At 44.7% G+C, this 27,212-nt stretch overlaps 1 pseudogene across 1 annotated transcript in view; it reads left to right on the top strand.

Annotated features, from left to right (window-relative positions):
- LOC144119630 (uncharacterized) overlaps nucleotides 1-26,991 on the top strand; it is a 53,281-nt pseudogene extending 26,290 nt beyond the window's left edge. Inside the window, exons 15-28 of the transcript XR_013312399.1 lie at nucleotides 148-201; nucleotides 2,729-2,825; nucleotides 3,405-3,457; nucleotides 4,327-4,423; nucleotides 4,672-4,791; nucleotides 6,770-6,858; nucleotides 7,527-7,672; nucleotides 8,671-8,786; nucleotides 9,257-9,347; nucleotides 9,914-10,071; nucleotides 13,679-13,767; nucleotides 19,594-19,731; nucleotides 23,209-23,371; nucleotides 26,788-26,991. The product of XR_013312399.1 is annotated as an uncharacterized LOC144119630 (transcript). The remainder of the gene's footprint in view (nucleotides 1-147; nucleotides 202-2,728; nucleotides 2,826-3,404; nucleotides 3,458-4,326; nucleotides 4,424-4,671; nucleotides 4,792-6,769; nucleotides 6,859-7,526; nucleotides 7,673-8,670; nucleotides 8,787-9,256; nucleotides 9,348-9,913; nucleotides 10,072-13,678; nucleotides 13,768-19,593; nucleotides 19,732-23,208; nucleotides 23,372-26,787) is intronic.
- Nucleotides 26,992-27,212: the final 221 nt, after the last annotated feature.

Genomic DNA, 27,212 nt, shown 5'->3' with positions numbered 1-27,212 from the left:
GCCTCACTAATTCAGCACTTCTTGTAGCGACTCTCCGCGTCGATGCAAGCAAACTAACTTAAATTGTTTATCGTAAACTAACAGACGTGACACAAGGCGACCTGACATCCTGTTCTCTGCTAGAGCTTCCTGTTCAGGTGTGTGAAGAATGCTGCACGCGTTCGTCACAATCCTGGTGTTTGCGGTGTCGCTTCTGGTCTGGTAGGTGCCTTTTTCTTTCTTTTTTGGGGTCTTGTTTAACAATGGCAACCAAAAATAAAGGGCTTAAAAACTTAAATCAGACTGAGGTGAGCTGAAGCAGTCTGCTTTTGCTGGTGTTGTTTGAAATAACTTTCCGATGGAGGTCTGACCTTTGTCGCGCTGTCTGAATGATATCAGCGGTGAAAAACATCAGGGGCGTTGCGCGTGCTTTCTGATAACATGCCTGACCAGCACCTCAGGCACGCATCGTCACGAGGAGAGATATTCTGGGAGCTCGACATTTGGGGATTATTGTCTTAGACTAATGTATATATCTGCATGCAGTGTATTGTGTTATGCAGTGTAAACGTCCGACGTGGGTGTTCCGGGCCCTGTGAAACCGCCCTCAGCGCCGTTTAGCACAGCCGTCGCTTGCACCTGTGCCTGTGAGGCAGTTCATTGTTCCACAAAACGCGCTTCACATCGCTCTCGTCTTTATTGCGGCCCATTTTGTTTTCATCCTGGCCTTTTGAGAGTGCCTGTGCAACACAATACGCATTCGTAACCCTTTCTACAGCAGAGAATTTTTCAAAAAATCTGCCCATTTTTATCGGACAAAGCTAATTGTGCTGATTGGCAGTAGTGTCAAAACTTAAACGACTTCATGTTTTGCTGCACAACAATGTGAAGAATCTTCTGTGGCCTGTATGAATTGACAAACGCCTTGCATAAGTCGCACACAGCAAGGTCGGTCCGCGAATAAAAATTACAAATTCGAAAGTGGAAAATTATTTAAATCACTATCCCGTACTGCTCGATATGACGAGCTTGCTTCGTTATGAAGTGAAAGACCAGCTATTTTGCAGCTCTCGGCACCGATAGGATATCGGAATGAGAGATTAGCGTGCAGGGACACCGCATGCTTAGATGGTTGTATCACGTGCACATACAATTCGTGCTCGAAGCACGCTCCGCAGTCCTATTATTATTCACCGCGAATAAACAACCTATATACAGAGTCGACGGTCACGATGTGGAAGATTTCATGTGCTCTTGTACTTGTTTTCAGTCCCAATGCTTCACGCTAAATCAAGAATATGAAGGCAATTACGGTTTAAGTGCATCCCACCACACGAATACAATACAAAGCTATGTCGCTTTCTCATCAGTTGTTTTTTTTTTCATTTCTGGAGAACGTTTCTTATTCTCGCACAGGGGGCGTCAGTAGGCATGTCAGTGTGTTTTCGAGGTTCTCGCGTTTCTTTAAACACTTGTTACGACTGGTCGCCATGTGTTAAAAGATTTTCTTGAGAGAGCAATAAAGAATCTCTCTTTGATTCTACTGTCAAATATGCACCTGGTGCTGTACTTGTAGTAGATGGAATTTAGTCCGCAAAGAGGAGCATCGCATGAACCAGGTTCATTCTTAGCTCTTAAGCACGCAACGAGGCCGGTAACTTGCTCGGATGAAAAGTATTCTAAATGCCTTTTTTCCTTGTCTGTGTGTCTCATACGGTTTATGGTTTATGGGGGTTCAAAGTCCCAAAGCAGCTCAGGCTATGAGGGACGCCGTAGTGAAGTACTCCGGAAATTTCGACCACCTGGGGTTCGTTAACGTGCACTGACATCGCACAGTATACGCGCCTCTAGAATTTCGCCTCCATCGAAATTCGACCGCCGGGGCCGGGATCGAACCCGCGTCTTTCGGGCCAGCAGCCGAGCGCCATAAACACTGAGCCACCGCGGCGGCGTGTGTCTTATATGTACTTGCAACTCATAGTTTACGAACGTCGGAATACTAAACCTTTTTCTGATTTCTCTAGAACCCGCACATATTGACAAAAATGATATCTGGAAACGCACGCGAACATGTGGCCTCCACCGCCGCTGTGGGCGTCCCTAACTAACCTGTCGTAATGTTTAAACGTTGTGTGGCTCTTTCTACACCTGGCATAGTATCAACCTGGTCTCTGAGAAAAGACTACATTATGTACATTCTTCTCTTTCTTCATTGAGAAATGGGAAGCCCAGTTATTAAGGAATGAAGTTCAGAGCAAGGAGTAATCCAACAATTGTCAAGACTGTTTGGTGTTTGTGCCCGCTCGAAAATACGCTTCGTTGCATACAAGTTTTGCCCCTCATTGTGCTGCGAGAACTTGCCAAGAAGATAGAAGACATGCGAAAGATTACAGCTTAAGATTTGCCCTGTTCAGAGCAAATCGTCGATTTTATAAGACAAAATCAAAACTTTTTTTTCCTTTCAAATACTCATATCAACCTCTACATTTCTAATGCGACCGCAGATAAATATGAATCACAGTCATGTCGGTTTACTTGCTATCCCGTATCTGCAAATATATTGCCGCGTACTTCTTGAAGAAGGGTGCTTGAATACCTAGAGCCAGGCAAGAGGAGACGGCAATGCCAGCGGAGCCGCGAAATTACGTTGTCGTCTTTAAGGTCACCTTTGCGTCACCTGTCTTATAGAAGGTAGCCATGTCTTCTTCCTTGCAATTATAAAGTATCCTTTACCCCGTTCCCATTTTAGGTGGGTGAGAAAGACCTTCACCTTCTGGAGTGATAAGGGCATCGCATATCTTACCTTCTGGCAGTATATGCGCTTCGTATACGACATCATAACCAAGGTATGTTGATATTCACACACCGTCTAATTTATAGCAAAAGATAATAATACAGGGTCCTAAAATAGGGGAATATTTATGACTATAATCTACGGACAGGACGGGGGTTAGCGTTCTGAAGCAAACGTGAACCGCATCCACTAAAGCAAAGATGTTCAGACATCTCACTCTCAAATGTGCAAAAATCTCCTTGTGATGGTCCAGATATAATGGGCGACGAAATTATTGACTCTCAGCTTTATTCGCTCTGTTGCTGTAATAACGAAAATTTGTACGTTTTGCACGGGTCTAACAAGCTAGAATACGCTATGCTATGGTGAAATTACTCTGACAACTGGCATAACACGAATTCCTGATTGACAGGCACATCAGGAAAGAATGCGGTCTCTGTCTATGCTTCACTAGAGGTGCATTATGACGCAACAAAAATACTGACAAGAGAATGGTTTCACTGACTTCTTTTAGCATGCATTAAAAGATCGCTGACGCCGGTCAACACAATTATAAACAGAAAATAGGCAACTTTTTTATTACGATAGATGCACTGGTTAGCTTTTTTTTCTGCTTCTCTTACTTTTTCAGCCGTTCAGCGAGGTGGTTCTCAGTAACTACAAGCGCTATGGTCGTCTTTATGGGTAAGTGGACAAGCTCCTCCCCATCCGCCAACCGTGTTTGCGTTGTTCAGCTATGCATTCTCGCACTGCTCGCGGAGAACAACTTGCGTCTCTCGAGCCTCACCGGTGGCTGCTCTTGAAAAGGTCACCTTGCGGTGCTGTGGCGCAGCGGTTAAGCGACGCGCCACTGCACCGGTAGTGGTATGAGGACTCGCCGCGATCGAACTATGTTACACATTTTGTGTAACATAGTTGCGCATTCAGAATTGAAATAGACTGGAGAGTGAAACGCTATGAAGTTGGAATATTGATTGACAAGTGAAAGAAGAATGCTATCGCATGTTCTCCACATCATTTCAATTGAGCACTCTAATTTTTTTTTTTCGAGGAATTGCAACGGGTCACCTCTATTTTGTGCTGCGTAACTGAAAATAACTTGCTTTATTTAATGCTGTCGTCTCTGCGTTGACGCCAGGTAGCAATCATTTGCTTGAAGGATTCACCTTTGTTTTCTGTCTAAGCGCAAATGACTTGATTTATTTAATACTGCCTCTCTACGTCGACACCGGGTATTCATCATATACCTGAAGGATTTAGTCGAAGACCGCGCCAAAAATATGATTTTGAGTAAGCTTATGATAACATGATATGAATGGCGGAAAAGAAAAGGACCTTGTCTAAATGAAGAGCTTCTACGCCACCCACTTGTAGTTGTGAAAGTGTTGTAGACTATGAGATGCAGAGAGTTGTTTCTTAACAGCAGTGAAGCTAGCTCTGCAGAGTAACGCGACTGAGTCATTTATCAGCAATTCGTAGCCTGGGCAGCAATGATCAAGGTACGAAAAATGCTTTTTTGTTCATACAAGATAAAACAAATTGTCTTTTCACAGGTCCTACCAAGGCACCGTGCCAACACTTGTGGTGGCAGACCCAGAGATACTACGTGACATCTTCGTCACAAAATTCCATAACTTCTCCGATAGATCGGTAAGAGCAAAGGGAAAGAAGCCAAGGGCTGATCTCACTTGTACGTTTTACGGGACTCTCTACTGACTCTATTCAAGCCTGCCTGAATGGATGTGATCCATGTCTCGGTTTTACTGACCAGGATGTAATGAAAAACAGGAAAAAATATTTGGCAATTAGATACAAAAAAGCAAGAACGGAGCAGTCATTCCCTGTCATTTTGAGGGTTTCTCATTTGAGCCTCTTCAATGGCTTTGTTATCACTACAGGCGTCGCAACATATCGGGAGTGACGTTTGGAAAAAGTCCATCCTAAACCTCTCCGGTGACGAGTGGAGGAAAGCCAGGAACGTTTTCACTCCTGCACTCACCACTGTCCGGCTAAGAACGGTAAGTAATATATTTAACAGGCAGCTCTCTAGTAATTGTTTCATATGCAACGCATTCAGCATCGGCACCCCATTGGCTTTACGCTCCACACAGCTCAATGATTTTGGATAAGTAAGCTTATTGTGTTTGTAATGCTATTTCTTTGTTTTTTTGTGGTTTTGTATTTAAACGAGCGACGCGGAAACGTGGAGGCTAACGAAAAGGGTTCAGCTTAAGTTAAGGGCAACGAAGCCAGCCATGAAAAAAAAAAAAAAGACTGGTGTAACTTTAAGAGACCGGAAGCGGGCAGACTGGGTGAGGGAACAAACGCGGGTTATTGACATCCTAGTCGAAATCAAGAGGAATAAATGGGCTTGGGCAGAGCATGTAATGTGAAGGCGAGATAACGGAGTGGATTCCAAGAGAAAGTAAGCGTAGCAGGGGGCGGCAGAAGGTTAGGTGGGCGGATGAGATTAAGAAGTTTGCGGGCATAACGTGAAAGCAGCTGGCAAAGGACAGGGTTAATTGGAGAGACATGGGAGAAGCCTTTGCCCTGCAGTGGGTGTAGTCAGGCTGATAATGATGATGATGATGATAATGATCATCATCACCATCCGCTTAACGGCTGTCCCGAATACAAGACATGCGCATTAGAAGACGGCGAATGTGCTGCATCTGAATAACAAGTTGACGGTAGCCTTACAGTAAAGAATATAATCAAACCAATTCCTTTATTTACGCAAACTGGAAGAAATACCAACATGACAAGCAATTGCGTAACATATAGTCACAAAAATATATGAAGGTAGCCATACCGCAAGGAAGAAAATAACACAAAATGTAGGTGTTATGAACGCTTGAATGTAGGGTAACATGAAAAACAATTACGGTGAATATGAACTCAGGTTGAAGGCAACCGTACCGTAAGGAAAGAAAAAAAACAATTTCATTTATTGCCTCAACTGGAACATAGCACAACATGGCAAAAAATTACACTGCTTATCGTCACAAGCTGAAAGTGGTCATACCGCAGGAGTGTAGAAAACACCAATTCCAGTTGTTATGTTAACAAAAAAAAGGGTAACATGAAAAACAATTATAGTCGTTATGCTCATTACAAGCTGATGGTAGCCGTACCGGAAGGAAGAAAACCGCACCGATTATAGCAATTACGTAAGCTAATATCTAGGATATCAATAAAAACAATTACGGTTGATATGGCCACATATTAAAGGTAGTCGTAGTGTAAGGAAGGAAAAAACCCAATTCCAGTAATTACTTAAACTAGAGTATTGGATAACATGGCAAACGATTACAGCGCATAGGATGAAAAATGAAATGTAACCGTACCGCAAGGACGAAAACACCGATTCCAGTTATTACACAAAATATAATATACTTTAACATGACAAAAATTTCTGGCGCATAAAATTACGAAACATTGCTTCGGAGCAGCATGACGGGAAAATGCAAGCAGAAGTGATTCAGGTTGGTAATCTGAACTTCGTCTTCGTTGAAGTGGTTGATTATCGCCGGAATGCAAGCTGTGCTGGAAGACGTCGTTTTGCCAACAGATGCGCTAAGTGCTCATCAAAGCCATACAAGGTACGAGAACTGTTATGTCATTCACCGGGATTCCAATTTCAACCGGTGAAATATTGAGGTTAACGAGAATAGAAAACTGGGCAAGTTGGAATGGATTCACCTTTAAGCAGCGCGAAACACAAGACGTAGTGGAAGAAAAAAAGAGACAACACGAGCGCTAACAACTGAATTTTTGTTTCTAGAAGGGTTTATTATATAGGCACCAGAACCATAGTGCCTTTATAACTGGTTCTGTACCTATGTAACTGGTTCTGGTGCCTATATCACAAACCCTTCTAGAAATAAAAATTCTGTTGTTAGATAGCGCTCGTGTTGCCTCTTGTTTCTTCCACTACGCCCTGTGTTTCGCGCTGCTTAAAGATGAAATATTTGCGTATTAACCTGCCCATTTCAGATCGTGATCAAGATCAAGACCGTTGCTGAGAGGCTAGCAACTCTTATCGTGGACGCAGCTTCCAAAAACAAGCCTGTGAACTTCGGCGAGTGAGTTACCAGAGTTACTCAACGCATGCGCTGTGCGGTAGAGCTCGAATGTTGGTCTCTGTATGTCGCCCCAGATACTCCCTGCAGCGTATAATGGCCCACGTTCTCACAGTTGTAGGCACTTATACTGTCGTAAGAAATGCTTGTGATTGGCCAGTGTCTGAGCCTTCATGTTGCAGGCTGCCGTAACCGGTAAACGCACAGACCAAGCTTGAAAATCCCCACAACGTAAAGTTAAGGTTAACGCTTTGATATCAGGGGTCTTATTTTGCAGTCACTCCTTATCTTATTGTTTCTGTACTGTCTTCTTAGTACCTTCCACCTGTGATGTCAAAGTGATAGCTGGCAAGAAATGCCAGTAAGCAGGCCTGACATCAAATGCGGGGTTGAGCAATGGCAAAGAGAGGCAATATCCAGAATACAGATCGTTAATTAACGAATGTGAACAATTTCTCCAAAACATTTGACACTATGGAACTGGCTTTAAAATTAAGACAACGGTGTGTAGAAACAGAGTGGTGTTGGTCGAGCTTAAAATGAAAAAAAAAATTAAACTGCTCAGCTTATTTCTTTTTCTGTTCATACTCGGGACACAGCTTTTCTACAAACAAATCTAGCGCCCGCGGAAGAGACGTCGTGTAATAAAAGACGAAAAAACTCTGTTCCAGGCTTGTCCACCACACGGCGCTGGACATTACGGCTGCTCTGAACTACAGCATTGATTTGGACAGCAGGAATGAACCAAACCACGCCCTAATTAAGTGTCTTGATGGCATATTCATGACTGCTGCCGGATGGAAGGTACTGATGTTATGTAAGTTATAACTTGGTATTTCAGTGCGGCACTCCTTTCGCAATCATTATCTCACATGCTTTTACTAACTTTTACTTTTCTATACTCCCTCCTGTTGCCCATATGCCAGTTCAAGAAGGCCTGCAAGATTTTCTTTGAGATGAAGGCGCAACTTTTCGGTGCGCGGCTGATAGTAAATGAAAAGGTGTCTGAACACTTAAATGGTGTTTCCCAATAGATATAAAATCACTCGGGTTGCATGAATCAAGGCAAACTCGATTTTGCCTGAACAAGAAAAGCAATTAATGTGCATCATAGGAAGATCCATCTTCCTATAAACCACACTAGTTATGGCCGGAAAACGCTAGGTTTTTGAGAAATCGTTTATAGAATGCTCTTGAATATACCGATCCATTCTTACCCACACTTCACGCCTTTCAAAAGCAATTAAATCTCTCTCCGCTCAGTTCGCTCTAGCTTATATCCTTTAGTGTGTTGTAGTTTATAGTTCGTAGTCTAAAAACAACAAGTGTTTAGATATTGTTTTTAGCAGTGCGCATTGGCTTCGGCTATAATACATTATTTGCCAAGAAACGGCGTTATATTTTGTTTTGTCCACATAGCATGCCCTTTTACGTTAGTTAGGATCCTTTAACAATTTTGTTGGGTCTCTTTGTGTGTGTGTCTTTATTATCGCACACTATCGAACATAAATAAACTCTCTAAACTGTCAAACAATTTATGAACCTGAAAGATATTTGACCATTCCAGGAAGGCGTTTTAACACAGCTGCTATTAGGAGGTTACATGTTACTTTTTTTTCGGAGCAACTAATTGCAGGATTGGTCGTGCCCAACTCTTCGTTCCGAACGTACGCTTGTAGTGTTCGATGGAAAGATTCTATGCACGAAGAAAACGATAATGGTACTTATAAAATAAGGTGACGCAGAACATCTTGCACTGCATGCTATTAACGTGAAAGTAACAAAAAAGTTTGCTTTTTGATGCTCTTCCCTCAGTCCTCATGCCGAATGTCTACAAGGTGTTGCAACCCGATTACCCGACAGAAGCGAGCACGGATGTATTCAAAGCTTTTGTTTCGCACTTGATAGAAGAGAGAAAGGCACAAAATAAGGCAAGTAATCAGAAAATGTGCAGTATTATATGCAATGCTAGATCAATGAGCGAAGTTCAGCATGGTTTTTGGGTGCGAATATATAGTCGACGGCTTCAGCACATATTGAAATTTAGACCTGACCTGATTCTGCGGCACTCTCTGTATTAAATAAAACAGAAGCGAATTGAGAGAATAGGGTGCTTTATACGTTATCTGTATATTCAAACAGGCGCAAGGTTTACAAGACGCTGTTTAATTCCAGTTAAACTATCTGCTTCTCACATATGCCCGTCAGTCAACCTCTTAAAATACTTTATCAAAACATCGAATGCTCCAAGAACCCAAGGAAAGTAAATTTGCCATTAGACACTTCTTTAGCCTTAAAAACTAGATGTCATGAGAACACGCGAAAAAGACCGGCTTCTGTTGCTGTTTGGCAATAATTTCAGTGCAGTTTGTTGTGTACATTTTAACTTGTCGACTTTCAGGAAGAAGACGACTTCCTGCAAGTGTTCATGAACGCGGACTACGACTGGGAGGAAGCCGGAGACAAGAGGTCAAATAATACCGAAAAGAAAAGTAAGGTTTGAAAATATTGGGAGCCTCTGGTTCTTTGTGGGTGCATATCATGGTGTTGCACTACATGATTGTACACAAACCGCTCTCTATCAAGCAGATCACCTTCCCTCCGATTTTCGTTACCTTAATGACGCATACGGCGGTAACATTATGTACAGACTTGGCCAAAAGTCTTAAGGCCACAGCGTTCAGCCGAATGCTCCGTGCAGCGATAATTCAAAACACAAGTCAAGCAAGAAGCTTCTCTACCGCAAGAAGAAACCTTCCGATAGCATTTAAACATCATTCTGTCTTTAATAGTGCTGTAATGACTCTGTTATGCGGCTGAAGCAAAAAGCCTTCGGCCTTAAAACTTTTGACCAAGACTGTACATCTGTGGAATATTGAATAAGAAAACTAGGTGGCAGCGGTGGCTTCGAAATAAGGTTCTGCTTGTCGGAAGACTCAGACACAACACAATTTCAAGTGGCATTGTTGAGAGACCTTCCTATCATTTGTCCAGGGAAACATGCAAACGTCGCCGTGACAAAGTGTCAGTGTCAATGCTCGTCTAAACATGTTTCCAGGGATGTCGCTGGATGAGATAACTGCCCAGGGTATAGTCTCCTTTGTTGGCGGCGTGGAGAGTACCACCACAAACGTTGCTGTCACCACCTACTACTTGGCTCTCAATCCCGAATGCCAAGAAAGAGCAATTGCCGAAGTGGACAAGGCACTTTCCGAGGTACCTAAGAAATATACAACTGCTGTCGGATGTGAAAAATATTTTACGACAGAAATTATGAGCCAATTGCGAAATAAAAGCCCGTTTCGAAGCTACGAGCAGTGACCAGTGCGCATCAGGAAGAAATGATCAAAGAACGGGTAATTTTTTTTCGCGCCTAGACTGGTTATATTTTTGAACAAAATATTTAGTTTTCTCACAGTTTCTAGTAAGCCTACCGCAAACAAGCAATGTTTCAGGAAGCTGTTGTGTAAGCCTATTGCGCTTTATTTCATGTTTGCGTGAATTTAATATTCTTACCTAGTCGAATAACGCAACCAAAATTTTCTGTCGTAACAAAAGATTTTCTCTTTTTTTTTGCCCATGATCTTGTCGTAACACCGATTTTTTTTTCCCAACACGATTTTGAGTAGTCACTAAAGAAAAGCACTACAAAAGTTGACACTGCGGAAATATACCCTATCAAACTGCAGTATTACAGAAGAATGCTGCTAAAAACCAGAAAAATCTGGTGTTACGACAAAACGATTGATCGTATTTTTGATACGACTCTGTCGTATTTTTCGACTGTGTAGGTGGAAACATGAACCCGGTGGAGTCGCTGTAGAAGTCAACAGTGAGCATATGCACCTGTGATTAGAGTGTCATGCGTTAACATAACTCCGTACTTTACCGCTAACGCATTCATTCGCTTTACTTAAATTACCCACGGAGGAAGACTATAGTCTTCCTCCGTGAAATTACCTTACCGCGCCTATTAAAATCGTCCAGCTTGAACGATGGGACGAAATGTCCCATTCTGAGTAATTCGGGACGCTTCTGGACAGCTAACGCTATTCATTACGCTGCATAAAGAGTGTACTTCAAATAAGTGTAATTCTATAGACTTTGGCTTACAGACAGTCTATAGATACTCATCTGTGGACAAAAAAAAAAATATGCCGCCACAGTCTCGAAAACGTTGAAGAAACGAGCTTTAGCTCTTTGGTAGCGCCATCTATCGTCTATGAGATGAATTACCATGTGATTAGGCTGCTTTTTCATACCTCACGGCGAGCGGGCACATACCGCCTTCAGGTCGGATATTTTTGACCAATTTGTGCAAAAAAAGCTTTTCGACTCTTTGTAGAGCAATTTTTCCTTCCCTCAAGGCAGCAGATGCCCGGTCGCCATGAGGTATGAAATGGTTTATGCGGATTTAACGTCCCAAAGCGACTCAGGCTATGAGGGACACCGTAGTGGAGGGCTCCGGAAATTTCGACCACCTGGGGTTCTTTAACGTGCACTGACATCGCACAGTACATGGGCCTCTAGAATTTCGCCGCCATCGAAACTCGTCCTCCGCGGCCGTGATCGAACACACGTCTTTCGGGTCAGCATCGAGCGCCATAACCACTGAGCCACCGCGGTGGCTCCCTGAGGTATGAAATTGTCAGCTACCGAGTGCTGACGTCATGGCCGCCATATTAAGCCTGACCATAACTAAATATTAACCGAATTAGACAATATTGGTGTCTAACATGTTCTACTCATCGAGTCCGTTACGAATATGCCATTAGTTATATCATAACGTCATCGGCCAATTTATAATAAGCAATTAAATTTAAGCCAAACCGTAACTAATATTAACATCATTAGTTGATATTGGTGTCTAACGTGTTCTACTCATCTAGAGGATTCCAGATATCTAATTCGATTTATGGTGATCTCATTAATTACTATGTTATAATCAATTAAAAAGAGTCACGTGACTGGATAATAATGGCGTCACAAAATCAGTGACCTCACCAATCAATCACCAATTCAATATACTAATGACGTCACCAGTCAATCACCAATTGGGTTGCTGCATCGATTTACTGTGGGGGCCGCCATCTTGAATTTCTCGGACTTGGAAAATTGCAGGCCGAAGGGATGTGGTAGCCGACCCCAAGAAATCGGGAAACGTGATGAGTAAGAGCTCACGCTCTTAAAATTGACATGTTTATAAACTTTGGCCTACAGATTATCTAAAAACAAAAGTAAATTAGAGGTGTTGTCGAATGTAGTCTACATATTGTCTGTATACAGAAGTAAATGTCTAAATAATGAAAAAAGAGCCTATAAATGTCTATAGAGAATCTATAGACCATTTTTATAAGCGCGAACTGAACAATCGCGCCGCCCAAGCTTGGCTTCTCTGCTCGCACTGACCCTGCATAGATTCCCATTCTTCTTTTCTTAATTGAGACAGCGTTGTCTGTTCCTGCCAACCCGGACTACAGACAGGTGTCCCTCTGCAGCTTTCGTTTCGCCGTTTCCGAGGAGATTCAGTGTTTTTAAGGCCCCTCTGAAGGTACCCGGCATGTTTTAAATCAATACGTGCCACCAGCAGTGTAGCGGGCACAGTTATCAGCAAGGCGGCGCGGGGTGAACCTTGGCCCTGCGCTGCGGAGCAGTCAAAGTAATGTATTGCGTGCAACCATTTGATTTTTCTTGCGCTCACCTCATAGTATACATGAAGAGTTCTGAAACTTGAAGTTATCATTTTTGGCATAACAAACGCAGAACGCATACTCAGTATTTTTTATTCTCCTATTTTCCGGTTGGATGTGTTTAATATTTTGTGGCTTTTTGTGAAGGCGTCTCTAAATTTGCCGCAGAAATATTTTTTTTTGTAAGCAGCATATGTTTTTTCTTTGTATTATTGAAAAGTGAAGGGTATTTGAATCACTAGGATGTGTTCTAATAAACAAAAATAATTTGATTCATAATAAAAGTTTATTAACACCATTCCCAAATTGGCTGTCTTTCCAACAAAAGAGTTAAGTGGCCCTAACGTTTCACTGATTGGAACTGCTTATCGATCTTAAAGCAATGTAATAAATTACATTCAATCAGAACGACTTAGCTTGAAATTGGTAGCAGATTGGTTTTGAGAAAAATCCAGCCCGTGTTTCTGTATTGCCCGCAGGGAGTATTCGAGTACTAAAAAAAACCGTGAAACTGAATGAACGCACATTTATAGAAGAGTACTCTCCTACTTACTCTATAATGCGTTTGTTCCCTTAATAAAACAAAGATAATCCAGACTAGAGGCCAACCAGAGCCCATACATGACATTTTTCACGAAAGTTCTAGTCCGCTGAAGGCGGTTAAAATCCATACAGTTTAGGCTTAAGCTTGAATTCTTAACGTCAAAAGACTACCGGGTGAAAAAGTCTTGCGTAGGTTGGGTAAAGCAATAATAATAATAATAATTGGTTTTTTGGGGAAAGGAAATGGCGCAGTATCTGTCTCATATATCGTTGGACACCTGAACCGCGCCGTAAGGGAAGGGATAAGAGAGGGAGTGAAAGAAGTAAGGAAGAATTAGGTGCCGTAGTGGAGGGCTCCGGAATAATTTCGACCACCTGGGGATCTTTAACGTGCACTGACATCGCACAGCACACGGGCGCCTTAGCGTTTTGCCTCCATAAAAACGCAGCCGCCGCGGTCGGGTTCGAACCCGGGAACTCCGGATCAGTAGTCGAGCGCCCTCAAACCGAAAAGACAGCAGTAGCTTACTCTCAATCGCTCACGCGGTGATTCAAAAGTAATGCCAATTTTTCATTTCTCCCTCTTTCAGGGTGACATCACGTACGATGCTCTACAAGAGATGCCGTACATTGACGCTTGCATCAAAGAGGGCCTTCGCCTCTGCACACCCGACTCTACGTGAGAACAGCATAAACGTTATTCCGCGTTGTTTTTGGAGCTCGCTGAATTCGCTGTTTTGTGTTTTCAATATGTGTGAGCAGTACGCTTTGTGACAACATCGGCTCGATCGAATCTGTGGAACATATCCTGCTTGAGTGCCCTGCATATGCTGACGAGCGTGCGTACTATGAGCAGTGCTTGGAAAAGCTCTCCCCAGTGCTTCTAACAATGGACAGTGTTTTAGGACCCTTAGCTTGCCCTAGCCAACTAGGGCATGCAATGAATATATTGTAACGTGCTTCCACAGAACCTCGACGGAAGAAGCAGAAGATGAAGGACTGACCCGCGGAGAAAGAGGAAGAAAAGGAGAGAGCTGAAGGACGCTGCTAGGCTTCCTGCTTCCATCCTGCTTCGACCGGTCCCCTCTTTGAATAAACCCCCGTGCGTGCAAAGCACGTAACAGGTTGGTGAGAGGTGCCGGGTATCGACCACGGAGCATTCCATCTACCGAAGGAGCCGTAGACTCGCAGGCTTCCCACCACTGCCATCGGACATGCCTGGAGACGACAATGCTGAGCAACCCGGGCTATCCACAGCGAACAACTGGCCACATTATCGAGAGCCCCGCACATTTTTTGGAAAACCTGAAGAGGACGTTGACGAGTGGCTGAAACACTACGAGCGGGTGAGCAAATACAATCGATGGAACGCTGCTACTAAACTGGCTAACGTTGTGTTTTTCCTTGCCGCCACTGCCCTTGACTGGTTCGACAATCATGAGGATACACTGAGTTCATGGGCTACCTTTACGACCGAGATAAAGAAAAATTTTGGGGATGAATCGGCAAAGAAGAAGCGTGCGGAACAGACATTGCTTCACCGCGCGCAAGTACCCGGAGAAACTTGCACGGCATACATCGAAGCCATCTTAAAGTTATGCAAGCTAGTTAACTCCAGAATGCTTGAAGAAGACAAAGTCGGCCACCTTCTAAAAGGAATTGCGGAAGATGTTTACAATTTCCTGATTAGCAAAGAGAGCCTGAGCACCACCACTGACGTTATAGAACATTGCAGAACATTTGAAGCTCTTAAGCTGCATCGAATCACCCCTAAATTCGGAAGATTGGCCAATGTCACCTCTATAGCCAGTGTTGAAGCCAGTCCTCCAAATTCTATGGCTGATATGATTCGAGAGATTGTGCGCGAGGAATTGTCCAGATCCCGGGATACCTTCTGCCACACACAAAATCTGCGGCACAGTTCTGCACCGGAGGAAGATGTTGCCGCCCTGTCGACTCCGTGGGCTCCACCCAACGGCACTTTGCCCATGGACGATCGGAACATTGCCCAACGTTATCGCCACCAGCCGACAGAAAGGAGGCCCACCTACCCAGAAGACGTGGTTCGTCAGCAGCGAGATCCTGGCTTCAGCCAACGTCGCGACTTTGTTCGCCAGGACTCTTATGGCGGTCGCTGGCGCTCTCAACCTTTGTGCTACCGGTGTGGCATTGCAGGGCATATCGCTAGATATTGCCGCCATCGTTTCCCAACTTCTCAAGACTGCCAACCCCCGGCGAATACTTACGGGCAACTGCACACCGCGCAGCAGAGACCCCCAACGTCCGCTTGGGACCCGTACCGTCCGAGCAATTTGCGGAGTTCATCACCCGCATCTGACCGCAGTGTGACGCCGCCACCTCAGCGCCAACGGCGGTCACCTTCTCCTCGACGTCGTGCATCCCCTCCGCCTCCGGGAAACTAGGAGGCGCGGCCGATGGAGGTGAGGCCGCCGGCGAGTCGATGACGTCCAATCTACCTCTGCCCGTGTTTATGTTGAAGAACAAACTGGAAGTGTTTATTGATGGTGTGAAAACAATGGCTCTTGTGGACACTGGTGCTACCGTATCCGTTATGAGTTTGAGGTTTAAGAATCGTTTAGGTAGGAAAGTGATGTTTAGTGGTGACCGTGCAGCGTTATTCCGTGGTGTCGGTGGTGAACCTTTGGTTCCACTTGGTGTGTGTGCTTCGGATGTTGTTATTGGTGGTCTAACGTTTAGAACAGAATTCGCAGTGCTACCACGGTCAACGCATGATGTGATTCTTGGGATTGATTTTCTGCAAGAGTGTGGTGCAACTTTAGACTGTCGTACGGGAGAAGTTGCTTTGAATTCTTCGTTACTTTCAGCTCTTGTGGATAACTCGACACCGGATTTTGGAGCATTTGCGGTGGAAGAAGATACTATTGTACCAGCTTTCTCTGCAGCATTCGTGCGGGTTTCCTCTATTCACAATCAGTGCGAATCTTTTGAAGCTGTGGTAGAGCCTACGACACTCGCCTGCTCTAAGAAGAGTATCGTCGTGCCTCGTTGCGTCGTTCCCGTGGTGAGAGGCCGTACCGAGCTGTGGACAGTGAACCACTCTGAAGAGCCAGCTGTGTTGCCCCGGGGCCTCAAACTCGCCCGTTTCGAGGAAGGTGTGTCAGGTTTCGTCGCGGCGTTAACCAACTCTGTCAGTGAGCAGCACGTGAAAAGAGATATGGAGACCCAAGTTAAGGCTATGATTAATCAGGCTCTTTCCCCAACCGAGCGTCGCACTCTAGTGGAACTCCTTCTGAAACACGTGTTCGTGTTCGACTTTGCCAAAGACGATTCAACACCACCGCCTACCAGTCGTATTCATCACACGATCAACACCGGCTCCGCACCTCCTATACGCCAGAAGCCCTATCGAGTCTCAGCCACTGAACGTAAGTTAATAGATGACCAAGTTCAAGAGATGCTAAAGCGAGGCATAATTCGAGAATCCTCCAGTCCTTGGGCGGCTCCAGTTATCCTTGTTAAGAAAAAAGATGGCACATGGAGGTTCTGTGTTGACTACCGTCGCTTAAATACGGCCACGAAGAAGGACGTCTACCCGCTTCCACGTATAGATGACGCAATTGATTGTCTGCACTCCGCTTCATACTTTTCTTCTATTGATTTGAGATCCGGCTACTGGCAAATCCCCGTGCACGCTGCAGATAGGGAAAAAACGGCATTCATTACACCAGACGGACTTTACGAGTTCAACGTTATGCCTTTCGGATTATGTAATGCACCTGCAACATTCGAGCGGTTCATGGATACAATCCTGCGTGGCCTCAAGTGGCAAATTTGTTTATGTTATCTGGACGACGTTGTAATTTTTGGCAAAACGTTTAGTGAGCACAACCGCCGTCTGGGTATTGTGCTTGATTGCATGGAACGAGCTGGCCTTATCCTCAATTCCAAGAAATGTCATTTTGGGAACCGTGAAACAATTGTTCTTGGTCATTTAGTTGATAAAGAAGGTGTTCGACCAGATCCAAAGAAAATTGAAGCTGTCAAAAGTTTTACGGTGCCTCAATCAGTGAAAGAGCTGCAGAGTTTTTTAGGGCTCTGCTCGTACTTTCGACGCTTTATAGCTAGGTTTGCGGACATCGCTTACCCACTCACGTGTTTGCTGCATAAAGATGCACCGTTCAATTGGACCAGCGAATGTGACGCAGCTTTCCGGCATCTGAAATTTCTTTTGACCTCGGGCCCCATCCTACGCCACTTCTGCCCATCTGCACCAATTGAAGTGCACACTGATGCAAGTGGTATCGGTATCGGCGCTGTACTTATACAACGCCATGGTCACGATCAGCACGTGGTAGCATATGCCAGCCGTTCGTTGAGTAAGAGCGAAAGAAATTACACGGTTACTGAGCAAGAATGTCTCGCCGTTGTTTTCGCTGTACAGCGCTTCCGCTCCTATCTGTACGGGAATGCTTTCACCGTCGTGACCGACCACCACTCGCTTTGCTGGCTAGTGAGTCTTCGTGACCCCTGTGGCCGGCTTGCTCGATGGGCTTTGCGCCTACAAGAATTTAATTTCACTGTTGTGCATAAAAGCGGCTGTAAACACTCAGATGCCGATTGTCTTTCCCGTTTGCCGCTTCTAACGACTGAGGACGACGCAGACAACTTTGATGAATACTTGTCACTTTCACAAGCCTTCCCCGATCTTCAAGTTTTTCGAACTGAGCAACGCAAGGACCAAACATTAACCTCTTTGTTTGATGCCGCTCAAGATTCTGTAAAGAATACTTTTTGCATTCGCGACGGTTTGCTTTATAAGAAGAATTTCGCTTCTGGAGGAGCACGCATGCTTCTTGTCGTACCCGAAAGCCTACGCATCACAGTTCTTGAAATGATGCACGACGACGCCACGTCTGGGCACTTGGGAGTGACACGCACACTCCACCGCACACAACAACGATTTTACTGACCTAACATGCGTTCAACCATCCAGCACTATGTAGCCAGCTGTGTGCAATGCCAGCGCTTTAAGCTGCCGACTTCAAGTCCACCGGGCAAATTGCGGCCAATCACACCTCCAACAGCCCCGTTTGAGCAAGTTGGCATTGACCTCCTTGGACCTTTCCCACGATCCTCTAAAGGAAATCGATGGATTCTTGTGTGCGTAGACCACTTAACCCGTTATTGTGAGACAGCCGCGATACCAGTTGCTACTGCGTCTGAAGTATCTAACTTCTTACTTCGATTCGTCATTCTTCGGCACGGCCCTCCTGCAGTTCTCATTAGCGACCGTGGACGTCAATTTACAGCGGACGTTGTTGAAGAACTTCTCCGCCTCAGCAGCTGCAGTTTTCGCCACTCCACGCCATATCATCCCCAAACGAACGGTGTGGTAGAACGCACTAATCGTACGCTCACCACCATGCTTGCCATGTACGTCGCTGCAGATCATAAGGACTGGGATGGCGTACTCCCGTTCATCACTCATGCGTACAACACCGCGCAACATGAGACAACTGGCTACAGCCCCTTTTACTCGAATTTTTATTCGATTTTTAATCGAATTTGTCGCGTGATCACAACATCGTCAGCAAGTGAAGGTGCTTTTTTTTCGTTTCCTGTTCTTATTCTTTCTGGAATGTCAGCTCGCCGTAAAACTATCGGATATCATATGCAGCAAACATGCCATGCCATGGATGGAGAAAAATGTTCAAAGTCACCCACTGTTAAGTCCAGAAATCCTGGAAACTAAATTATTTGCGATTGCTTGCTGATGCACAGAAAATAAACGATCATATTGAAATCATTTGACCGGAAGTGCCATTAAAAGAACATGCATCGTAGGTCAGCTTTCTCAGTCGTCTGAAAATGAAGTTTGGCATTATTTCGCTAAACTGCATTTTCACATGACTGAGAAAGCTGACACAGTACCTACAATGCATGCTCTTTTAATCGCACTCCGGTCACATGACTTTAGTATGCTCATTTATTTTCTGAGCATCAACACGCAATCGCAAATAATTTTGTCTGCAGGTTTTCTCGTCTTAACAATCGGCGACATTGAACATTTTTCTCACATCCATAGCATGCTTGGCATTATTTCGCTACCCGCTGCGGTAGCTCAGTGGTTAGCGCGCGCGGCTACTCATTCGAAGAACCTGGGCTCGAACCCGACCGCGGCGGCCGCGTTTCGATGGAGGCGAAACGCAAAGGCGCCCGTGTGCTGTGCGATGTCAGTGCACGTTAAAGATACCCAGGTGGTCGAAATTATTCCGAAGACCTCCCCTACGGCACCTCTTTCTTCCTTTCTTCTTTCACTCCTTCCTTTATCCCTTCCCTTACGGCGCGGTTCAGGTGTCCAACGATATATGAGACAGATGCTGCGCCATTTCCTTTCCCCAAAAACCAATTTTCAATTTTAATTAGTTTGCTGCCAATGTCATTCAGCCGAGGCCTCCGAGTGCTGCTCATGAAGCGGATAAACGTGAATATCTCTTTTCTTTTATTTCTATATGTTTCGCAGGATGTTCCGGCTCTGCACTGAGGAAACCACAGTGGCCGGTATCCATTTCAAGCCCGGAATGTGTGTGGACATCCCTGTGCTGGCCATGCACCATGACCCCGACCACTTTCCCGATCCGGAGAAGTTCAACCCAGAGAGGTGCGCATGAGTGAACTTGCAAAGGAAGTACAAATAACAGCTTTCCCTTTATTCGCAGCGCCTTTACCTTACGACCTCATTTAGTGAATTCAGATCAAAACGGTTGTTCTGTGAGCGGAGGATGTCCCTAGAGATAGTAGCGAGCGACTCGGTAGCCGGAAAATGCTGCATGTCTGGGTGGAAATTTCGTAGTACCGGCTATTAGTTGCTAGTATACATCTCTAACGAATGTCAGAGTCAGCATCATTGGCGCGAGCGTGTGCAGTAAATTACAGCGCCGTATACAGTTACGTTTTAAAATTGAAAATGGCCTTGAACCACTGCTTGAGTATGGCAAGATAGCATGGCCAGCGAGCAAAGTGCGTCCTCACGAACATGCACGGCCACACAGCTCTCTTCATACCTTCCAGGAAACTATGCGTGCTCATCTCCGCTATGTCCTCCATGGGAAGAAGCACTTCCTACACCGTGTTCACCTAACTCACTGAAACTCTGGCTTTGGCCAAGCTGTGCAGCTCTTGCCCCTCCCTACTATTAATCAGCCACAGAAACTACTAACTCTGACCTTTTCCCTCTGGACACTTTCGCCTCTAAAGGTGAAGAAGTTTCTTGCAGGTGCGCATGCAAAGAGCCGCATGCATCATGCAGCGCTTTTACAAGCTACTCTCGCCTACTTAACCGATTAATATACGCAGCATACACACATTTTCACTGACGGTTCAACTTCTCAAGAAACTTCTTCTTGTGCCATTTATGTGCCCTCAACAAGCCATATCCTTTCTTACCGGCTGCAGCGGAAGACATCCTCTACGACAGCTGAGCTTCACAGCATTACAGGAGCTGTTTCCTATATCCTGCGACAAGCCCCCGACCGATGGGTTATCTTCACCGACCCAAAGCATCTCTGCACATCCTGTCCAGCCTGGTGAAGAAAAGCAATCATCAGCTCGTTTCCCATGACATCGGTTATCTACATCATTTGGCTGTTGCCACAGGCCACTGAATAGCATTTCAGTGAATACCAGCACACTGCGGCATTTTGGCTAATGAAAAAGCAGATCAAGCGGCCCGTAAAGGCCACCAACATCGGGGATGCATTCGGGCCTTCACAAAATCTCATGCGTCCAAACTGACTGAAAGATTTGCCCCAGAAGAAATGTATCGGCTCTGGAACTTGCCGTCACATCACTACCAATTTCTTTACTCAATCGACCCACATCTGAGATCAAGACTCCCACCCAGAATTCCTTGCCACCTGGCACTTTATCGCCGACTTCGCCTGAACGCTGCCTTTACAAACGGCTTGCGATACCGTTTCGGTCGAATGAACAGTCCGCTTTGTGACGACTCCGGCTTGATGTAATCTGTGGAAAATATCCAGCTTGAGCGTCCTGCATATGCTGACGTGCGTGCGTGCTATGGAAAAGCTCTCCCCGGTGCATCAAACAATGGGCAGTGTTTTAGGTCCCTTAGCCTGCCCTAGGCAACAGAGACAAGCAATGAACTTTTTTGTTTGCGCATTTAAAAGAAATCGGACATTTCGACAAGCTTTAATTTCATCTAGCATACCTCTTGATCACAAAATAGGATCGCGCTCAGCACATTTAATTGAACCAAAGCCTAAAGGAGACGCATAATGGAAGGCAATTGTTTGCGTGCCACATACCGGTCCAGAGCGGTAACTCAGCATTCATGCCATTTGTCAAGCACGTGGGAAAACATCCGGCTATTTAAAGCTGCCCAGTAAGAGCTAATTGGTTACCACAGCGGTGTTCAAGTCGTTGAGCATCCGTCTCGCATGCGGGAGGTGCAGGGTTCGATCCCCAGTGCCGCCGGGTACCCACCGGTGATACAATGGGTACAAGCCTTCCCTGGCCTGGTGCTCGGATTATTTAGGGTGAAATGCTTGGAAAATGGGCCTCTGGTCCCATCATGAATAGAAGAAAAAAACCTTGTGCCATGGCGCTCTTTGGCCACAGATTCCCTTGCGCTATAAAAAAACCATCATCATCATCAAGAGCTAACTGGTTTATGGTTTATGGGTGTTTAGCGTCCCGAAGTGACTCAGGCTATGAGCGACGCCGTAGTGAAGGGCTCCGGAAATTTCGACCGCCTGGGGTTCTTCAACGTGCACTGACATCGCACAGTACACGGGCCTCTAGAATTCCGCCTCCATCGAAATTCCACCGCCGCGGACGGGATCAAACCCGCGTCTTTCGGGTCAGCATCCGGCCGCCATACCCACTCAGCCAACGCGGCGGCCTCAAGAGCTAACTGTTGATGCAAACGCGTAATGTGGCGTTTCCATCCACTGTCCCTAGCTTGGGACATCAATGAGCAGGCAGGACTAGCTCATTGCCGAAACAGTTGATATTGCGCCTCTCGCGAGCCATTCATCCTAAATGACGGGTGAAAAGGCGGAATCACTTCCTTAAGATAAATACTATATGACTTTATCACTCAATCACAAGTAGATGGGCAAAACAAAGCGACTGTTTTTTTTTTATTTCTTTGACGTGAGAACCCGTGGCTGACACACTCCGTGCCTGTGAGTTGGCAATTGCACTATGCTAGTGTGTTTGGGCTGTGTCTGCGGTCTTCTTTGAAAACGCATTTTTTCTTTCTTGAGAGAATTTAAAACGCTCGTCCAAAAGCCAGATCATAATAGAGAGTATTTTGTAAGGCTTTCTGTCAGAAAGTCAAACGCTGTTAACAGAAAACGCGTGGCTGTAAAAAAAAGTGGTACTCCGAAATAAATAATTTTATCATCTAGGGATACGTGGTTTTTACGGAATGAGCACAACTAAGTGCATATAAGCACAAACCAACTAACCACCCGCAGTCATTTTGAAAGACTGAACAGAGAGACATAGACGAAGCCGGCCAAGTAGAAACTTTCTGCTCAAGTTTACTTGCTGACCTTTTGTCGACCATATAGTATGAGACGTCCCAACGTGAAGCACGTACCAGGTCACCTTTGCTGTGGCGCTCTCAAGTGCACTTTCTTCTAGACCATACGGGAACTAGAACGCCACGTGGCATGTGGGCCCTAGAGGGATGTGTACTAATGGGCGTTGCTTCGTGCGTGCCAAAGACGCGCGCTTTTCAAAACAGGAGCAAGATGGACCGAAATTATTCCACCACAGCACGGAGGTTAATCGCGTTTTCGACATTCTAAAGATTACTGTGCAAAATACGAACAGCCAGATACAAATTTCTAAAACAACTACCTGAAGTTAGTTCAACCGCTTACTAATTGCGATTATTTCTAGTATTCCTCTGCAGGAGAAGGCGCATTTATGCCTCAAAAGCCTTCTTTTTAATCAATGGTGGGCTTCCTTGAAACACCATGTATAATTGGTGCCACCGATAGAGGCCTTTGCCTTGATGTGGGCGTAACCCGTTTAATTATGACGATGATGATGGTGGTGGTGTTGGTGGCGATCGTAGTTACGATTGTTTAACGCTATCCTACAGGTTTCTGCCGGAGAACAAGGACAGTGTGCGGCCCTTCACGTACATCCCTTTCGGTGCCGGGCCGCGAAACTGAGTCGGCATGCGGCTGGGAATGGTTCAGGCAAAGACCATCCTCGTTTCACTTCTACGTCACGTCAGATTTGAGACCTGCCCGCAGACAATGGTAAGTGTCGAAAATTATGAATACGGGGCAAAAATGTTGCGGATCTCACTGCCGCAGTCATGGCGGTAACTTTGACAAGCATTTCTTTTTATAGTTAGTAACCTATATAAAAATTGAAAGGTGGTTGTTGGGGAAAGGAAAGGGTGCAGTATCTGAACCGCGCCGCAAAGAAAGGGATAAGGGAGGGACTGACAGAAGAAAGGAAAAAAGAGGTGCCGTAGTGGAGGGCTCCGAGATAATTTCGACCACCTGGGGATCTTTAACGTGCACTGACATCGCACAGCACACGGGCGCCTTTTCCGTTTCGCCTCCGTCGAAACGCGGCCGCCGCGGTAGGGTTCGGACCCGGGAACTCCGGATCAGTAGCCGAGCGCTCTAACCAATGAACCACCGTGGCGGGTCGATCAGTATTCCACGTTTCCACATTTCACGTTTCCACATCTCGGGTATTCGCAAAAACGTGTATACGTTCCTTGCAAGGGAGGCGAATGGTTCTATACATACCTGAAGGCGAGTTATAGTCTGTTTGAAGTCAGCTTGAAATCCACATATCCTGCGTACCTTACTTGTTAATGACACCTTAAAAACTTAAGACTTAAAAACTCGCCCTTAGGTTCACCGTGGACTTAGGGATGTTCACCTTAATGTGCCGCGAATAGATACTAAAACTACTTCACGCTTAAAATCTGTTAGACACTAGCCCCTGCGCGCGACCTTGGGTGTCATGATAGGATAATATGATATTAGCCAATAAATCTGCAAATAACGCAAACTCTATTGTGCGAACAGTTTTCGCAGTCCGGCTAGTGATCTCCAGTGCCTGCTGTGAGCAAAACACATCACCCCTTATGTTTGAAATTGGTGGGGCCCATCACGCGAGAAAATGCAAGTCTGATGCCCGTGCTACTCAAAACAGCTCATGCAAAATCAAGAATACTATAAGAATTCGGCTGGTAATACTAAAATAGTTTAGCTTTTTCGCACCTCCTGTTCTTGGCTCAAGTGACACCAAGCCCGTGCTATCGTCGCGGTCTGCCAGTCAGTGTTGTGGAAGATGAGAACGGAATGAATTGAAGGAACAGAATAGTCACAATATACCAGCCAAGGTAAAATTGGGGCGACTACTGCATGGGATGCGACAACAAAGCACGGTTTCCGCGGCTTTTCCTTTTTAGAGCCGTGAGAATTGGCAATACTGGGCGTACTTATTCGAATTCCCTGACTCAATTTGTTATGATAAATTAATTGAACCTTTTTGATTAGCGTTACTATATTAGAGCGTAATTGAAAATACCAAAGGAAAAAAAGTACATTTGGCCACAAAAATAATCAATTTGTCCCGTGATGACGCTGGTGTCTGTCCTGTAACGTTGTATTGTGGAAACGATTATATACTGGCCAGGCAAGTAGATGTGCAACAAGTTAAAGGAGCAGGTTCATAATGTTAAAGGGGCAATCAGCACCATCTCTGCATTCATTTCCAACTATGCGTGGCTGAGTCTAGGCGCAAAAAAAAAAGGGCATGCCTGTGTTAGAGCGAAGTTGTGTTGTCCCGTGTCACAAAAATCAGCAGGTATTAAAAATCATCCAGGAGTCGAGATAGCATGTGCAGATGCGTAAGCGTAGCAGTGCTCATACTATTGAAGAAAAGAACACATCTTTTTGGATCAATTCCTATCATATAATCGATGTTTATCATTTTGTTACAATTTTGTTGTGCTTTCATTTATATTTCTTGTTGGCCCTTCGTGCGTGTCCGTACACCGTACTTGGGCAAGAAATACACAATCGGAAGTTAGTGCCCCTTTGACAGTGTGCTTTTTATTGTTTATTCCTGGTGTTGCGCTCTTTTAGCAGCTACTGCCATAAGTGCTCTAAAACCAATGACAGTTGTAAAAGCTATAAATAGCTATACCAGCTCAGTTTTTTTTTGTATTCTATACTGTATAAATTTGAAACAACAGTGACAAACATTACTCATTACAGAGAATCAGAAGGACTTTATGTCCAACGTAATCTTTCCACATGAAGCATCTGTCCACTTATCTTGAAGAATCACCCACCTCACTGGCACAGAGTTTCAGAGCGAAAATTTGGTGTGTCATAGAGTCTCCGTGAGACAGCCGAAAGAATGTTGGACACAATCACAAGAACTTTATCATATGCACAGATAACACTTAGGTTATCTCATACGTCGACATCCATGTTCATTCATCCAGGAAGAAGGAAAATGTTCTCACCTGTATTAGACTCTTCGCAGTAATTTTCATGCAGATTATTTGAAAGGCAAGGTCCAATTTCCCGTACACTGATATCACCCGCCATTGCCCATTTATAATTTTTCAGCCGAGGAGTATCTAAGCGGCATGGTATATTTAGCTAAAGTCTTAATGATGCAAGAGCTTCGGGAAAGAATTACAGCTACCTTCGAAGCAATCGCACCAAACATTTGAGATAACCTGGCATGAAATCCAATTTCTAAAGAATATTGTCTACGAGAATGCTGTGGCGCATGTAGAAAATAATTTTCTCCTAAAAAGTGTGGGACCTAGAATCCACTTTTACAAACACTTATTTTTTTTCATGAATACCCTTTGTTTACGAATTAACAGTCCTGCATTTAAATACAGACCCCCCGTGTAAGCCATACGTTTCCCAGACATTTCGTCTGTCACAAAATACTACACACTTTTCTGATCTGAAGTGTCTGCCTGACTCCGGCTTTTATTAAGTGTCGCTCTTTCTGGAGATTCAGAATACTGTGACACGCCATTTACATAACCGAACCCACCTAAAATAGAAGATACTATGTCTTAATCCTATTTTCCGAGATCTGCCAGGAAATATCAAGCATGGTGACATTAAGAATGACATTCTAAAGCGATAGCAAAAATAATTCTCTGGATATTTACGAAACCGATGCAAATTTTCACTCATTTATTGCAGTTGCGAAAATTGTCTCGACCTAAAAATTACTGTTAACTTTAAAATATTCCAACCCTCTACAGATACTGCGGTGAAAATGTCGAATGTTAAGCCATTTGTCGAGTGGCTTTCTATACCCGGAACAAGGAAGACTGCGGCCGAGCACTAACGCCGTACCTTATTCAAGACTCCACGCCACTCTGTTGCCAGCTGCAAGTCCTCGTGGGTTAAACTACTTCCTGCTTGGAGAGGGGGCAGAAAACTACCCCTGCCATTAGTTTTCTCTCTCATATGTATTGCAAGTCATTGATCGTCACATCTCTTAAACCAATGTGTACTCGAATGAAAGAAATCGCACGAAATTATAACAGTATCTTATTTCAATATTGTTCAAAAGTGTGCCTTTGAAATGCAATTCCCATTTTTTAAGTGCCATGTAAAGTTGTAAACCGTGCTCATCGCATCTACTTCTCTTTTTTATTTGTTTACAGGTCCCGCTGAAGTTTAAGCCGTGCCAGCTTCTTCCAGACTTTGACGGCCCACTTTTTCTTCGCGCCGTGCTGCGTAAACCTTCGGCAAAATAAGACACTGTCTTACCTGACAAACCAGCACTTTCACCACGTTTATACTACGAAACAATGTGCAAGGAGTCGTAGTAGAGGTGACAAAATAAAGACAAAATATTTCTTTCCTTTCACGCTTCCAAAAAACGCAAAAGAAAAGCTCGGTGCAATAACGACTGATTTCATACCAGACGCTATATAAAAAAAGAAATCATGCGTCGACAGTACACACAGTTTAAATATTGGCTCCTTAGTCATTATCATCATCATAATCAGCCTGACTACACCAACTGAGGTCAAAGGCCTCTAGCATACATCTCCAGATATGCTGTGTCCATATAAGGACACAGCAT

The sequence above is a fragment of the Amblyomma americanum genome, chromosome 2, assembly GCF_052857255.1.
Source record: "Amblyomma americanum isolate KBUSLIRL-KWMA chromosome 2, ASM5285725v1, whole genome shotgun sequence".
Taxonomy (NCBI): Eukaryota; Metazoa; Arthropoda; class Arachnida; order Ixodida; family Ixodidae; genus Amblyomma; species Amblyomma americanum.
This window is presented reverse-complemented; position numbering and strand designations above follow the sequence as displayed.